The following is a 12,500-nucleotide window of genomic DNA, read 5'->3' as shown; positions in this document are numbered from 1 at the left end:
TGAGGAATGGTGGAGGAGAGGGAGGGAGGGATTCAGGAATGGAGGAGGAGAGAGAGACATCACAATACCCCATAATGACATCACAATACCCCATAATGACATCACAATACCCCATAATGACATCACAATACCCCATAATGACATCACAATACCCCATAATGACATCACAATACTGTAAACATTATGTTGGTTATAACTGTTGATGGCGAGCCCTAACAAGAATCCAAATGGCTCTCTCTCTCTCATCCCCATACAGTGGCACTACGGTTAATCAGATGTTTGGACTTTTGTTTCAAAAGTAGTGCACTATACAGGGAAGAGTGTGCCATTTGGAATGCAGTGGCAGGATTCTCTCTCTCTCTCTCTCTCTCTCTCTCTCTCTCTGAGGGGATTTAAAGAATAGGTATGATGAGATTAAGTCGAGGGATGATGAGATTAAGACTGACTACTTTAAAATGATTATGCAAGGCTTAGGAGAGTAAGTCACACACAGTATATTAAAGAAAACGAGAGACGGAAAGAGAGAGCAAATGAAAGAAAGAGAGAGAGATAGAGACAGAGAGAGATAGAGAGAGACAGAGAGAGACAGAGAGAGATAGAGACAGAGAGAGATACATGGGGAGGAGAGAGAGAGAGAGAGACAGAGAGAGATACAGAGAGACATAGGGAGGAGAGAGAGAGAAACAGAGAGAGAGAGAAAGAGAGAGAGAGGGACATAGGGAGGAGAGAGAGAGAGAGAGAGAGAGAGAGATACATGGGGAGGAGAGAGAGAGAGAGAGATACAGAGAGAGATAGAGAGAGACAGAGAGAGACAGAGAGAGATAGAGAGAGATATAGGGAGGAGAGAGAGAGACAGAGAGAGAGAGAGAGAGAGAGGGACATAGGGAAGAGAGAGAGAGAGAGAGAGAGAGAGAGAGAGAGAGAGAGAGAGAGAGAGAGAGAGAGAGAGAGAGAGAGAGAGAGAGAGAGAGAGAGAGAGAAAAACAGAGCAAACTAGAATGCTATTTGGCCCTAAACAGAGAGTACACAGTGGCAGAATACCTGACCACTGTGACTGACCCAAAATGAAGGAAAGCTTTGACTATGTACAGACTCAGTGAGCATAGTCTTGCTATTGAGAAAGGCCGCCGTAGGCAGACATGGCTCTCAAGAGAAGACAGGCTATGTGCTCACTGCCCACAAAATGAGGTGGAAACTGAGCTGCACTTCCCAACCTCCTGCCCAATGTATGGCCATATTAGAGAGACATATTTCCCTCAGATTACACTGATCCACAAAGAATTCGAAAACAAATCCAATTTTGATAAACTCCCATATCTACTGGGTGAAATTCCACAGTGTGCCATCACAGCAGCAAGATTTGCCACGAGAAAAGGGCAACCAGTGAAGAACAAACACCATTGTAAATACAACCCATATTTATGCTCATTTATTTGATCTTTTGTCCTTTAACCATTTGTACATTGTTAAAACACTGTATATATATATATATAATATGACATTTGTAATGTCTTTATTGTTTTGAAACTTCTGTATGTGTAATGTTTACTGTTAATTTTTATTGTTTATTTCACTTTATATATTCACTTTATATATTATCTACCTCACTTGCTTTGGCAAGTTTCCCATGCCAATAAAGCCATTGAATTGAATTGAATTGAATTTAATTGAGAGAGAGAGAGAGAGAGAGAGAGAGAGAGAGAGAGAGAGAGAGGTTGTGAGGTCTGGGGTCCGCTCACCAACCAAGACTTCACAAAATGGGACAAACACCAAATTGAGACTCTGCACGCAGAATTCTGCAAAAATATCCTCCGTGTACAACGTAGAACACCAAATAATGCATGCAGAGCAGAATTAGGCCGATACCCACTAATTATCAAAATCCAGAAAAGAGCCGTTAAATTCTACAACCACCTAAAAGGAAGTGATTCACAAACCTTCCATAACAAAGCCATCACCTACAGAGAGATGAACCTGGAGAAGAGACCCCTAAGCAAGCTGGTCCTGGGGCTCTGTTCACAAACACAAACACACCCTACAGAGCCCCAGGACAACAGCACAATTAGACCCAACCAAATCATGAGAAAACAAAAAGATAATTACTTGATACATTGGAAAGAATTAACAAAAAAACAGAGCAAACTAGAATGCTATTTGGCCCTAAACAGAGAGTACACAGCGGCAGAATACCTGACCACTGTGACTGACCCAAAATTAAGGAAAGCTTTGACTATGTACAGACTCAGTGAGCATAGCCTTGCTATTGAGAAAGGCCGCCGTAGGCAGACATGGCTCTCAAGAGAAGACAGGCTATGTGCTCACTGCCCACAAAATGAGGTGGAAACTGAGCTGCACTTCCTAACCTCCTGCCCAATGTATGACCATATTAGAGATACATATTTCCCTCAGATTACACAGATCCACAAAGAATTCGAAAACAAATCCAATTTGAAAAACTCCCATATCTACTGGGTGAAATTCCACAGTGTGCCATCACAGCAGCAAGATTTGTGACCTGTTGCCATGAGAAAAGGGCAACCAGTGAAGAACACACACCATTGTAAATACAACCCATATTTATGCTTATTTATTTTATCTTGTGTCCTTTAACCATTTGTACATTGTTAAAACACTGTATATATATATATATATATATATATATAATATGACATTTGTAATGTCTTTACTGTTTTGAAACCTCTGTATGTGTAATGTTTACTGTTAATTTTTGTTGTTTTTCACTTTATATTTTCACTTTGTATGTTGTCTACCTCACTTGCTTTGGCAATGTTAACACATGTTTCCCATGCCAATAAAGCCCTTGAATTGAATTGAATTGAGAGAGAGAGAGACTCTCTCTTTCTCCTCCCTAACTCTCTCTCTCTCTGTCTCTCTCTCTCTCTGTCACTCGCCCAGTCTCTCTCCTTTGATGTAGCACAAAATAATCCTGCATCATGCGCACACACACACACACACACACACACACACACACACACACACACACACACACACACACACACACCACGAGCCCCATCACCACCACTACCTGCCTGTGTTCCTCCTCACACTGACAGTGGAAGAGCTCTCTCTGCCCTCCAGTGTTACTTTCAAGGTATCTCCTTTGACAAGAGCCGTGTCTGGTCGGTCGGGGGGGGGGGGGGGGGGGGGGGGGGGGGGTTATTGGAGCTGTCTTAGTATGTCCCAGTTCGTACCTTATTCCCTGTATAGTGCACTACTTTTGACCAGAGTCCATCTGGGCCTCATATAGGCTACAGCGTGCCGTTTGGGATGCATCGCCCTAACACAGTTTGGAGAGTTACAATAAAGACCTCACCAAGCAGAGAAAAGGCAGAGGGAACTATTTTCTACCCAGGACTGACAGTGATGTATTGGTTTCTACACACCTATTCCATAACACTGGCATCTTCCCTTCTGTCTATTACACTGGCATCTTCCCTTCTGTCTATTACACTGGCATCTTCCCTTCTGTCTATTACACTGGCATCTTCCCTTCTGTCTATTACACTGGCATCTTCCCTTCTGTCTATTACACTGGCATCTTCCCTTCTGTCTATTACACTGGCATCTTCCCTTCTGTCTATTACACTGGCATCTTCCCTTCGGTCTATTACACTGGCATCTTCCCTTCTGTCTATTACACTGTCATCTTCCCTTCTGTCTATTACACTGTCATCTTCCCTGATATCTATTATACTGTCATCTTCCCTGATATCTATTATACTGTCATCTTCCCTGATGTCTATTATACTGGCATCTTCCCTGATATCTATTATACTGTCATCTTCCCTTCTGTCTATTATACTGGCATCTTCCCTTCTGTCTATTATACTGTCATCTTCCCTTCTGTCTATTATACTGTCATCTTCCCTTCTGTCTATTACACTGGCATCTTCCCTTCTGTCTATTACACTGGCATCTTCCCTTCTGTCTATTACACTGTCATCTTCCCTGATATCTATTATACTGTCATCTTCCCTGATATCTATTACACTGGCATCTTCCCTTCTGTCTATTATACTGTCATCTTCCCTTCTGTCTATTATACTGTCATCTTCCCTTCTGTCTATTATACTGGCATCTTCCCTTCTGTCTATTATACTGTCATCTTCCCTGATATCTATTATACTGTCATCTTCCCTGATATCTATTATACTGGCATCTTCCCTTCTGTCTATTACACTGTCATCTTCCCTGATATCTATTATACTGGCATCTTCCCTTCTGTCTATTATACTGTCATCTTCCCTTCTGTCTATTACACTGTCAACTTCCCTTCTGTCTATTACACTGGCATCTTCCCTTCTGTCTATTACACTGGCATCTTCCCTTCTATCTATTACACTGGCATCTTCCCTTCTGTCTATTATACTGGCATCTTCCCTTCTGTCTATTATACTGTCATCTTCCCTTCTGTCTATTATACTGTCATCTTCCCTTCTGTCTATTACACTGTCATCTTCCCTGATATCTATTATACTGGCATCTTCCCTTCTGTCTATTATACTGTCATCTTCCCTTCTGTCTATTATACTGGCATCTTCCCTTCTGTCTATTACACTGGCATCTTCCCTTCTGTCTATTACACTGTCATCTTCCCTTCTGTCTATTACACTGGCATCTTCCCTTCTGTCTATTACACTGGCATCTTCCCTTCTGTCTATTACACTGGCATCTTCCCTTCTATCTATTACACTGGCATCTTCCCTTCTATCTATTACACTGGCATCTTCCCTTCTGTCTATTACACTGGCATCTTCCCTTCTGTCTATTATACTGGCATCTTCCCTTCTGTCTATTATACTGGCATCTTCCCTTCTGTCTATTATACTGTCATCTTCCCTTCTGTCTATTACACTGTCAACTTCCCTTCTGTCTATTACACTGGCATCTTCCCTTCTGTCTATTACACTGGCATATTCCCTTCTGTCTATTACACTGGCATCTTCCCTTCTGTCTATTATACTGTCATCTTCCCTTCTGTCTATTACACTGTCAACTTCCCTTCTGTCTATTACACTGGCATCTTCCCTTCTGTCTATTACACTGTCATCTTCCCTGATATCTATTATACTGTCATCTTCCCTGATATCTATTATAGTGGCATCTTCCCTTCTGTCTATTACACTGTCATCTTCCCTTCTGTCTATTATACTGGCATCTTCCCTTCTGTCTATTACACTGGCATCTTCCCTTCTGTCTATTATACTGGCATCTTCCCTTCTGTCTATTACACTGGCATCTTCCCTTCTGTCTATTATACTGGCATCTTCCCTTCTGTCTATTACACTGTCATCTTCCCTTCTGTCTATTACACTGGCATCTTCCCTTCTGTCTATTACACTGGCATCTTCCCTTCTGTCTATTATACTGGCATCTTCCCTTCTGTCTATTATACTGGCATCTTCCCTTCTGTCTATTACACTGGCATCTTCCCTTCTGTCTATTACACTGGCATCTTCCCTTCTGTCTATTACACTGTCATCTTCCCTGATATCTATTACACTGGCATCTTCCCTTCTGTCTATTATACTGTCATCTTCCCTTCTGTCTATTACACTGTCATCTTCCCTGATATCTATTATACTGTCATCTTCCCTGATATCTATTATACTGTCATCTTCCCTGATATCTATTATAGTGGCATCTTCCCTTCTGTCTATTACACTGGCATCTTCCCTTCTGTCTTTTATACTGTCATCTTCCCTTCTGTCTATTACACTGTCAACTTCCCTTCTGTCTATTATACTGTCATCTTCCCTTCTGTCTATTATATTGTCATCTTCCCTGATATCTATTACACTGTCATCTTCCCTGATATCTATTATACTGTCATCTTCCCTTCTGTCTATTATACTGTCATCTTCCCTTCTGTCTATTATACTGTCATCTTCCCTTCTGTCTATTATACTGTCATCTTCCCTGATATCTATTATACTGTCATCTTCCCTTCTGTCTATTATACTGTCATCTTCCCTTCTGTCTATTATACTGTCATCTTCCCTTCTGTCTATTACACTGTCATCTTCCCTGATATCTATTATACTGTCATCTTCCCTTCTGTCTATTATACTGTCATCTTCCCTGATATCTATTATACTGTCATCTTCCCTTCTGTCTATTATACTGGCATCTTCCCTTCTGTCTATTATACTGTCATCTTCCCTGATATCTATTACACTGTCATCTTCCCTTCTGTCTATTACACTGTCATCTTCCCTGATATCTATTATACTGTCATCTTCCCTTCTGTCTATTATACTGTCATCTTCCCTTCTGTCTATTACACTGTCATCTTCCCTGATATCTATTATACTGTCATCTTCCCTGATATCTATTATACTGTCATCTTCCCTGATATCTAATATAGTGGCATCTTCCCTTCTGTCTATTACACTGTCATCTTCCCTTCTGTCTTTTATACTGTCATCTTCCCTTCTGTCTATTACACTGTCAACTTCCCTTCTGTCTATTATACTGTCATCTTCCCTTCTGTCTATTACACTGTCATCTTCCCTTCTGTCTATTATACTGTCATCTTCCCTTCTGTCTATTATACTGTCATCTTCCCTGATATCTATTACACTGTCATCTTCCCTGATATCTATTACACTGTCATCTTCCCTTCTGTCTATTATAGTGGCATCTTCCCTTCTGTCTATTACACTGTCATCTTCCCTTCTGTCTTTTATACTGTCATCTTCCCTTCTGTCTATTACACTGTCAACTTCCCTTCTGTCTATTACACTGTCAACTTCCCTTCTGTCTATTATACTGTCATCTTCCCTTCTGTCTATTATACTGTCATCTTCCCTTCTGTCTATTACACTGTCATCTTCCCTGATATCTATTACACTGTCATCTTCCCTTCTGTCTATTACACTGTCATCTTCCCTGATATCTATTATACTGTCATCTTCCCTTCTGTCTATTATACTGTCATCTTCCCTTCTGTCTATTATACTGTCATCTTCCCTGATATCTATTACACTGTCATCTTCCCTTCTGTCTATTAAACTGTCATCTTCCCTGATATCTATTATACTGTCATCTTCCCTTCTGTCTATTATACTGTCATCTTCCCTTCTGTCTATTACACTGTCATCTTCCCTGATATCTATTATACTGTCATCTTCCCTGATATCTATTATACTGTCATCTTCCCTGATATCTATTATAGTGGCATCTTCCCTTCTGTCTATTACACTGTCATCTTCCCTTCTGTCTTTTATACTGTCATCTTCCCTTCTGTCTATTACACTGTCAACTTCCCTTCTGTCTATTATACTGTCATCTTCCCTTCTGTCTATTACACTGTCATCTTCCCTGATATCTATTATAGTGGCATCTTCCCTTCTGTCTATTACACTGTCATCTTCCCTTCTATCTATTACACTGTCATCTTCCCTGATATCTATTATACTGTCATCTTCCCTTCTGTCTATTATACTGTCATCTTCCCTGATATCTATTACACTGTCATCTTCCCTTCTGTCTATTACACTGTCATCTTCCCTGATATCTATTATACTGTCATCTTCCCTTCTGTCTATTATACTGGCATCTTCCCTTCTGTCTATTATACTGTCATCTTCCCTGATATCTATTATACTGTCATCTTCCCTGATATCTATTATACTGTCATCTTCCCTGATATCTATTATACTGTCATCTTCCCTTCTGTCTATTATACTGGCATCTTCCCTTCTGTCTATTATACTGTCATCTTCCCTGATATCTATTATACTGTCATCTTCCCTTCTGTCTATTATACTGTCAACTTCCCTTCTGTCTATTATACTGGCATCTTCCCTTCTGTCTATTACACTGTCATCTTCCCTGATATCTATTATACTGTCATCTTCCCTTCTGTCTATTATACTGTCATCTTCCCTTCTGTCTATTACACTGGCATCTTCCCTTCTGTCTATTATACTGTCATCTTCCCTGATATCTATTATACTGTCATCTTCCCTTCTGTCTATTATACTGTCATCTTCCCTGATATCTATTATACTGTCATCTTCCCTTCTGTCTATTATACTGTCATCTTCCCTTCTGTCTATTACACTGGCATCTTCCCTTCTGTCTATTACACTGTCATCTTCCCTGATATCTATTATACTGTCATCTTCCCTTCTGTCTATTATACTGTCATCTTCCCTTCTGTCTATTATACTGTCATCTTCCCTGATATCTATTATACTGGCATCTTCCTTTCTGTCTATTACACTGTCATCTTCCCTTCTGTCTATTACACTGGCATCTTCCCTTCTGTCTATTATACTGTCATCTTCCCTAACCCAGGAGAAACAGGGAAAGAAGTGAGAAGCAGGTATTTGAGATTAGATTGAGGCCTGATACCAGGTATGTTGTTCAACATTACCGTAGAACCTATAAAGTTGATCCTGGATTTTAAAATACATTTAATTTATTTCTTTAAAGATCACGAGGGTTATTTTTCAAATCACGAGGGTTATCTTTAATGAGTGTATTTTGCTATTTGTTTCATTAGTCCATTGTTGATGTAATCACACAACGTTTTTAATGTCAGCAATAAAGTTCTCTACACACATATATATATATATATATGTATATATATATATATATATATATATATATATATATATATATATATATATATATATATATATATATACAGTATATACATAGCTTTCAAAATACAGAAATAAAGCCGTTGGGATTCATTTAGCATCACACGATGGTGTGTTTTTCAACCTATTATGCAAAATGCATCATACAGGCGGTATCTTTCTTCAAACCTGTCAAACCCTGTTCTGTTTCACCTGTCTTTGTGCTTGTCTCCACCCCCCCCCCCCCCCCCCCCCTCCAGGTGTCCTCCATTCTCCCCATTATCCCCTGGGTATTTACACCTGTGTTCTCTGTTTGTCTGTTACCAGTTCGTCTTGTCAAGTCTACCAGCGGGGTTTTTCTCATACTCCTGTTTCGAGTTAGTTCCTTTTTTCTAGTTCTCACGGTTTTTGACCATTCTGCCTGCCATGACCCAGATCCTGCCTGCCGTCCTGTACCTCTTGACACTGATTACTGACCCCTGCTTGTCTTGACCCTGCCTGCTGTCCTGTACCTCTTGACACTGCCCTGGATTACTGACCCCTGCCTGCCCTTGACCTGCCATCCGTTTTGTAAATAAACATTTGTTATTTCGAACTGTCTACATCTGGGTCTTATCCTGATAAAAACCACTGCATTAATTTAGCAAACTTTGGTTTTTGAATTAGTGACCTTCTGACATGTCTACCTCATGATGAGTTGGGAGATTTGTTGACTAGATTTGACTTTAGTCCCCGGAATATTATCAAAACCAGCCACCGTGTCGCCTCGGGTCGGGTTTTCAAAACTACAAGATGTATGGTAACAGATACAATGAACAGTCCTGGTTCTCTACATATGTGTATATAAATATATATATATATATTTTTACCTTTATTTAACTATAGGACAGTAGGTTTATTACCTTTATTTAACGAGGCAAGTCAGTTAAGAACAAATTCTTATTTTCAATGAGGGCCTAGGAACAGTGGGTTAACTGCCTGTTCAGGGGCAGAACGACAGATTTGTACCTTGTCAGCTCAGGGATTCAGCTCAGGGACAGCTGGAGGCAGGGTTTTCTCCTATAGAGCTCCATTTTTATGGAATGGTCTGCCTATCCATGTGAGAGACGCAGTCTCGGTCTCAACCTTTAAGTCTTTATTGAAGACTAATCTCTTCAGTGGGTCATATGATTGAGTGTAGTCTGGCCCAGGAGTGTGAAGGTGAACGGAAAGGCTCTGGAGCAACGAACCACCCTTGCTGTTTCTGCCTAGCCGGTTCCCCTCTTTCCACTGGGATTCTATGCCTCTAACCCTATTACAGGGGCTGAGTCACTGGCTTACTGGTGCTCTTTCATGCCGTCCCTAGGAAGGATGCGTCACTTGAGTGGGTTGAGTCGCTGACGTGATCTTCCTGCCTGGGTTGGCGCCCCCCCTTGGGTTGTGCCGTGGCGGAGATCTTTGTGGGCTATACTCAGACTTGTCTCAGGATGGTAAGTTGGTGGTTGAAGATATCCCTCTAGTGGTATGGGGGGGTTTGGCAAAGTGGGTGGGGTTATATCCTTCCTGTTTGGCCCTGTCCAGAGGTATCATCGGATGGGGCCACAGTGTCTCCTGACCCCTCCTGCCTCCAGTATTTGTGCTGCAGTAGATTATGTGTCGGGGGGCTAGGGTCAGTTTGTTATATCTGGAGTACTTCTCCTGTCCTATCCGGTGTCCTGTGTGAATTTAAGTATGCTCTCTCTAATTCTCTCTTTCTCTCTTTCTCTATCTCGGAGGACCTGAGCCCTAGGACCATGCCTCGGGACAACCTGGCATGAGGACTCCTTGCTGTCCCCAGTCCACCTGGCCGTGCTGCTGCTCCAGTTTCAACTGTTCTGCCTGCAGCTATAGAATCCTGACCTGTTCACCGGACGTGCTACCTCTCCCAGTTCTGCTGTTTTCAACTCTCTAGAGACAGCAGGAGCGGTAGAGATACTCTTAATGATCGGCTATGAAAAGCCAACTGACATTTACTCCTGAGGTGCTGACTTGCTGCACCCTCGACAATTTCTGTGATTATTATTATTTGACCATGCTGGTCATTTATGAACATTTGAACATCTTGGCCATGTTCTGTTATAATCTCCACCCAGCACAGCCAGAAGAGGACTGGTCACCCCTCATAGCCTGGTTCCTTTCTTCCTAGGTTTTGGCCTTTCTAGGGAGTTTTTCCTAGCCACCGTGCTTCTACACCTGCATTGCTAGCTATTTGGGGGTTTTAGGCTGGGTTTCTGTACAGCACTTTGATATATCAGCTGATGTACGAAGGGCTATGTATATACATTTGATTTGATTTGATTTGATTCATTCTTGCAACCTTTTGGTTACTAGTCCAACACTCTAACCACTAGGCTTGATGCTGACAATGAATTCCAAAATAGCACCAGGGTTACTGGGGAAGAGCGACCTCAGTAAAGGTTGTAACGTTACGCGAGATGATAGGTGTTGTTGTTGGTTACGCCACTGATCCTGCCTATTTCCACTTCCTGTTATTGGACACTTTATAAAAGGGTTGATGACTCGTTTAGACACATTGGTAAACACGTATTGTTATGTAAAGTATACATGCAATTAGGGTACAGCACACCGCTTTAGTCAAAGCAAAAAGAGGAGGTTGAATTTATTTTCTCTGTGTAACTTCAGTTCTCCAAAACCATGACTCGACTGAGGGAACGATTGAGGGACTGAGGGAACGACTGAGGGACTGAGGGAACGACTGAGGGACCGAGGGAACGACTGAGGGACCGAGGGAACGACTGAGGGACCGAGGGAACGACTGAGGGACGGAGGGAACGACTGAGGGACCGAGGGAACGACTGAGGGACCGAGGGAACGACAGAGGGACCGAGGTAACGACTGAGGGACCGAGGGAACGACTGAGGGACGGAGGGAACGACTGAGGGACGGAGGGAACGACTGAGGGACAGAGGGAACGACTGAGGGACCGAGGGAACGACAGAGGGACCGAGGTAACGACTGAGGGACCGATGGAACGACTGAGGGACCGAGGGAACGACTGAAGGACCGAGGGAACGACTGAGGGACCGAGGGAACGACTGAGGGTCTGAGGGAACGTCTGAGGGACTGAGGTAACGACTGAGGGTCTGAGGGAACGACTGAGGGACTGAGGGAACGACTGAGGGAAGGACTGAGGGACCGATGGAACGACTGAGGGACCGAGGGAACGACTGAAGGACCGAGGGAACGACTGAGGGACCGAGGGAACAACTGAGGGACTGAGGGAACGACTGAGGGACAAAAGCAATGACTTGGCCCATAGCTGCAGAGAGATGAAACACACACACAGTGTTTAGGGCTAAGCCTGCCCTGTTCTGCCCTTGGACAGATTGTGATGTACGGATCAGGTCTCAGCCAGACAACAGAGGGAATAGAAGAGGACAGAACAAGGAATGGAAAGGATTATACCATTATGAGAGGGGGGTAGCAGAGTAACAGGATTATACCATTATGAGAGGGGATAGCAGAGTAACAGGATTATACCATTATGAGAGGGGGGTAGCAGAGTGACAGGATTATACCATTATGAGAGGGGGGTATCAGAGTAACAGGATTATACCATTATGAGAGGGGGTAGCAGAGTGTGATAGGTCATGATTGGCATTGAATGTAGATACACACACACACACATATTGATGTAGACACACACAGAGCAGTGAAGTTCATGGGAACCACTTATAGACACTTTGCTGATTGTCAACAGACTCTTTACCTCAATGTGAGTCTCCCACCAGGTTATATCCTCTAACAGCTACAGTAGACTAACCATCAGACTCTTTACCTCAATGTGAGTCTCCCTACAGGTTATATCCTCTAAAAGCTACAGTAGATTAACCAACAGACTCTTTACCT

The 12,500-nt window shown here is 42.3% G+C and overlaps 1 protein-coding gene across 2 annotated transcripts in view; it reads right to left on the bottom strand.

The window, feature by feature from the left end:
* LOC110517647 (protocadherin-9) overlaps window positions 1-12,500 on the bottom strand; it is a 521,577-nt gene that overhangs the window by 208,938 nt on the left and 300,139 nt on the right. The gene's annotated exons all lie outside the window — the stretch shown is intronic.

This window comes from Oncorhynchus mykiss, chromosome 7 (genome assembly GCF_013265735.2).
Source record: "Oncorhynchus mykiss isolate Arlee chromosome 7, USDA_OmykA_1.1, whole genome shotgun sequence".
NCBI lineage: Eukaryota > Metazoa > Chordata > Actinopteri > Salmoniformes > Salmonidae > Oncorhynchus > Oncorhynchus mykiss.
The sequence above is the reverse complement of the archived record's forward strand: the minus strand, read 5'-3'. Positions and strand labels throughout refer to the sequence as shown.